Raw genomic sequence first — 5,969 nt, forward strand, 5'->3', positions numbered from 1 at the left:
GTGAATTTTGCTTTCTTTGAACACCAAAGACTTATCATTACTGGAAAGCAATTAATTAGCTCTCATAATAAGCATTCACTTGGGGGAGATGTTACCTTATTACAAACTCTAAGGTTAGACTGAAGAATGGAGACTTCTTTGCCTGATGTTAACAGCATGGAAATGCAGTGATATTTTCACCATTTCTGTGCCTGAGAATGCTGATGAGCTGGCACTTCTGGGATTTTTATTGACGTTTACACAGCAGTCTAAAACTAACCAGGCTTTGAGATTTGTTCAGACATAGAGCTGGTACAGAAAACAGTAATTATGCTACTGGGCTTTTCAGTCAGCAGAGCATGGTAGCTCTGTGTGCTCCTAATCACATTAATTATGTGTTCCCTGGCTGCAGCTCACAGCTTGGCATTTGCTGCACAGCTCCAAGCATCCAGGCAATCCTGCAGTGGGTCTCTGGTAGCAAAACTGGGATTTATTTATTTATTTTGCTCCATAGAGCCCTGTTTCCTCAGGTATTCACTCCGTGCCCTTTATTTCCCATGACTTTGTTTGTCATCTTAAGTCTTTAGGTTTAAGACCTGTAAATGCTATTTCCACTGATGGATATGAAAGACATTATTCTACACCCATTAATTGTTCTTTTTTTTGGATTCTGGGGATCATGACTGGGTTCTTCTGCTGGTGTCTTGGTGTGGTTTATTTTCTTGGAGCATTTGTTCCCTCCGACCTTGCTTATAAAGCATTGACTAGAAAATTACAGTATTCGGCACGGTTCTGGATTGACAAATGGTGGGTTAGTGGTGAGCAGCTGTCTCTCCACACTGCTAACCAACCTTTTAGTCTTCTGCTCCTCCCTCCCTGTCCCTTCTTCCCAGTTTGAGGAGACTGGTAACAAGTGGTCACGTTAAAATGTTCCTCGAGGCTCTTCCCAATTCTCAGGCCCACACAGCGTAGGGAGGTTTTACAGGCATTTGTGTTAGCACATCTTTGCTGGCTTTGCAGCTTTGTGGGAGGATGTTGCAACCTGCCCCTGCTGGGGCAGCTTGTTCTCCCAGAGGGAACTGTGTCCTTGTCCCTGGGCTTCCTCTGCCAGCAGCCAGAGCGCTGGAGCTGGGAGCTATCAACACTCCAGAGCATTAAGGTATCTTGTGGGATCAGCTGAATGACCTTGAGAACTGGAACAGAAAATTGACTTAATACAGTTTGTGTGAAAAGTCATTTATTTGAGGACTAATAATAATAAAGCCCTCTGCTCTAAAGTGGATGCTCATTAGTGACTGAAGAGTTGGAGGGTTTTAATCACGCTTTAATCAGCTAGTATATGACAAAAACATCAAGCTCTGCAAGGCAAGGTATTTCTAGTATAGCTATACAAGTACCACAGGATTATATAAGCCTCTGCTGTGAGATCTCATCTCGGATGCTCTGTACTGTTCTGGGCTGCTACGTATGGAGGCAAAAAAGAATCTCAGCTGGGGCGAGTACAGAGGAGGACTACACTGCTGAGTAGGAGAATGAAGATCCTTTTTTAGGAGGGGCCTAGAAGAGCTAATTTAGCAAAATGAATGCTGAGAGGGGGTATGATAAAATATACATGCATATATCTGTATGTCTTCCTTCCTTCCTCTTATCACAGACTAGAACTGTTGAAGATAATTGGCTAATAAATAGTCAGTCAAAAGACAGTGAGGTTCCAAAGCAGCTGTCTAGCTGAGGAGTGAGGGCTGGGAAGCTGAATGGGTGTCTCTGTTCTGTCTTCCCACCCCACTGCCAAGTGGCCACAGCCATCCAAACCCTGGTAGATCACCACAGCCACTGCAACAGGCCATGAAAAATGAGAGCCTTCCAAAGGCTCTGGGCTATTTTGACTCTGCTAATTAAGGAGAAGTGAGTGGACTCACAATACTAATTGGGATTGTTGGCAAATGAGCCTGTGACTTCCTTCCCTTCATCATAAATCTTCCCCTGCTAGTGTCCAGGTCATTGCTGGATGGCTTCAACCATTATCTGGGCTGAATGTGCATTTGCTCAATTGAAAGGCTGCTGGAACACCTCCTAACTAGATCTCTGTGAGGTGAAGATTCCTGTGGCTGCTCATGTTTTGCTTTAAGATAAACGTATGAAGCTAAGATGCGTTTGGGAGGCTGCTGGTTTCAAACAGGCAGGTGCAAGGGCAATTACAGGAGAACATCAAATTCTGCACAGCCAAGGGAAGATGTGGAGTGTGCTCTGACGTGCTGTGTTTGGGTAGTTTGCTGTTTGTGTTAATTCCCACCGTTAGCATTGAACTGTGTTCCAGCCTACATGAATTTTAAATTGTTTGCTAGTGACCCTTACGAGTCTCTGGAGGGGAGATTCCATTTGAGGAGATCTAGCTTTTAAGATGCATCAGGTAGTTTGTTTTCTTTTTTTTTTCCCAAACTATAGCTTTGAGGAGTAATGTATTCTAAGAGCTGTTGTAAAAAATAAATGGTGATCTTGCCCAGATGAAAGCGCCTGCTCGGTGTGAGTTTGGGAGCTGGTTGCTTTACGCTGTGTGTGCTCTGCCTGGCAGCTTGGATGAGTGTGTGTGTGTGTGTGTGTGTGTGTGTGTGGGCTTCCCAGTTCCAGCACGATGGGATTGTCCTTTTAGTGCAACAGGTGTGAGAGTGGAAGTTGATGAGTCTGATGTTTTGATTCTTTATTCTCGGTGATATTTGCACTCGCTGCCCAACATACAGCATAACATCTTGAGGGGGGGAGGAAGAGGTACCTTCCTCCCATGCCTGTTTCATCATCTTTCCTTTCCTTTCCTTTCACCTTCTCTTTTTGGAGCCCTCAAAGTAGCCACTTTGGAGAGGAATGGCTATCCCAGGAGGCTTCTTCCTCACCCTGGCTGGACTTGTTGGCTGGAGGAGTTGCCTCTTGGGCAGCTGTAAGGCTGCTTTGCTGATTCAAATGGGACAGAAAGAGAAATATCCTATCACTTTTAAATAAAAGGCTCACAAAAATGTGGCAGCACACGGAGCAGGCTGCCTACTTCCAAAGCCTGTGTTTGGGGACAGGAGTGGTCTGCAGCATATTATGCATTATAAATATTGGAATAGTGCAGTAAATATCAGTAATCTTATTACAGGGAGTGGAAATTCTCTTTAATATATTATCTGTGAGGATGCAAGAGGCCCACAGACCTTCTCTTAGTTGTTTTAGTCTGTTTTTCATGTTTACATTTTTACATTTCATTCATGCATATTTAAAAACAACAACAAAAAAAAAAAGGTGGTTTGAATCACCAGATGGATAAAGACTGTTACACATTTTTCTGTGTATGTTATTTGAATACTTAGGTGCTTGTGTTTGGGGAGCGGGGTGTTGTTTGTTTTTAGTTTTTTCCTGTTTATAGTGCATTGATTTGTTGTTAAATTCAGCCTCTCTGCCATGCCAAAAGCGTGCCTTGGGGAGTGTTTCTGGGCTGCGTGTAGTACTTCTTTTTCCATTCTTCTGTATAACTGTTCTTGCAAGTTGTTTAAAATAAACTTGACACTTGCAAAGCCCGTTTTTTAAAAAAAAAATTTGTCCCAAGCCTTTTGCCCTTTAAAGGGAGGTTTTAAGCAAAGAAAGATCCTCCTGTGTGCTTTCCTTTGGGCTCAGCCTGGCTTAGCTCAGCGAAGTTCCCACATGAGTCTGTTACTTCTCACAGGGATTTGTTTTTCAGGGATGGTCCAGGTTATGATAAAGACACCTCGAAAGCTGCACTGCAGCAGACGACGGTGCAGGGATGCACCAGAAATGGGTTCTTGGCTCTGGGAGTTTATCCTGGGAAAGTTGGCTGCGCAGAGCTGGGTTGCTGCTTTATCTGATGTAGAAATGAAAGATGTGAACATTTGTCATGTCCACTCTGACATCACCGTTGAGCAATTAAGAGAAAGAAATCTAATTTTTTTTCCATCGGTTTAGCTCTTGGAATTCCCTCATGGCTTATTGTACAAAAGGCTGAAAAATAAGAGTAATAATCCGATTTTTGTCTGTTTCTAGTGTTTTATGTTTTCCATTAAAGCCTCGCTGTTATGCTGCACTGACTTTTTGAACTGCAGGATCAAAAAACACTCCTCCCTGTTTTTTTGGTGAAGACTGTCTCTGAGAAGGATAAATATTATTGATTGAGGTATTTAATACACTAATGAAACCCACAATTATTGACTATGTAATTAATATACTGTCTAAAAGTAAAGTTTGACAGCGCATATAGAAAAGCTATATTGACTCGCGCTCCTTTGGCAACGTGCCTCCCAGGTTTTTATTTATAGACATTGAAACACGTTCTTCTTCAAGTAATGATTCAATCCCCCTTTCTGCTTGCCACAAGCTAGAAGGCTGCCGTTCTTCTTGCTGACTGTAAGGCTTTCATATTATCTGTGGGGAGTGAAAATTTCCAGCGTTTAGCTTTGCTGCCTCTCGCATTAGATCTTGGAGCTGGAGCCATCTGGGTGCACGGCTCTGTTTCTTGCAGCTGGCAGACCAGACTTTTTTCCAAGCAGCTTTCTGCTTTTTGTAAACATGTTTGCAGGTCCCCTGGACTTGCTTTTGGTTTTGTTAACCTTGGTGAGCAAATGAAAATATGGGAAATCTAAGGGATGCCTTTATACACCAAGAAAGGTACTATCAGAGGAGTTCCTCCCAGCCCCTCTGAATGTTTGGGGAGTGTGTGCTCTACTTTAGGCTCAAGGTGATACATGCTTTTGTTCTAAGCTAAAGTGGCCTTTCTTAAGCCTAGCTAGCAATGTTTTATCTTCTCCTTGAACTGATGGAGGCTTTGCAGCCTGGTGTGTGTTCCTGCCTTATTCCAGGGTTCGGTGATGCTTGGTCCTCGTATTTTTGGCTGACCTTGGCATGGTAGCTTGCCACATCTCCCTTAGCCTTGCTTGCCTTCCCCAGCTGGTTCTGCTTGCAGCCCAGCCTTGTGTTCTCTGCTTCTGCTTGAGTTGCCATAAACTGTATTTAAATTGCCAGGAAGCTGAAGCTACATTTATAAATGGCTTTAAGTTGTTCGTGTACCCTGTGAAATGCTAAACTTCTTAGCACCAGGTGAAGTTATTTACATCGAACTCAGAAGCTGATAATGAAGGTTTTTTTAGATTTCAAGTGATTTAAAAAAAACCTTCCAAATCCCAAGTGTATCAGCTATCTGGTAATTGGAGCTTGTGCTGTCATTAAAAATGACAGCTTTCTCCAATAACATTCTTAGTGCTTGTAAAATGCAGCTAACATAACCTATATTTAACTTGTATTAGCTAGAATTTCCTTTCTGTGCTTGCTTACTTTCAGAGCTTTGGTGTGAATACCGAGGTCCTTCTCTATTCATGAACCACGTCTTATTTTACCTGGTTGGAAGCAGTGAAAGCTTTTAACCAGGACTGGACAGCTGAGTAGCTCTGTCATGGTTTTCCCCATAAGAATTTTTTTGTCAGCCAGCAAGTAGGAGCCATTCTTTGGGCAGAAATAAACCTTAAGCAATGATATGTGTGGCAAGAAAGCCCAACTTTGCTGCAGGTTAGCAGGAAGCTCCTATTCCTTAACATTGCTGAACAAACAAAGCCTAGTTGGTTTTTTCTTTTGTTTTTTTTTTGTTCTCTTTGGTCAGTTAAAAACATTTGCATGTTGAATCGTTAAGGCGCTGTCCCATAATTGAGATGCTGGGTAGCAATCTGCTCCCCTCCTCCGCCTGGAAGTGTTCCACACAGAGCCCTCTAATTAAACAGAAAATGGTTTGTCATATGTAACTGCCTCTTCTGAATGTAACAAACTCATTTCAAGATATGCCAACACCATCTTTATAGCTGTTTTAATAATCTTCTCTTGAATCAGAGAGGGCTCTAACCTCGTATTTCACTTCACCAGCTGTTTATTTCACTGTTGTATGGTTTGTTTTTTTTTTCCCTTGCACTGAGAATGTGTAGACTCTTTTTGTGTGTGTGTGTGGAAGTCCTCATTAG

This window comes from Merops nubicus, unplaced genomic scaffold (assembly GCF_000691845.1).
Source record: "Merops nubicus isolate BGI_N331 unplaced genomic scaffold, ASM69184v1 scaffold5492, whole genome shotgun sequence".
Lineage (NCBI taxonomy): Eukaryota > Metazoa > Chordata > Aves > Coraciiformes > Meropidae > Merops > Merops nubicus.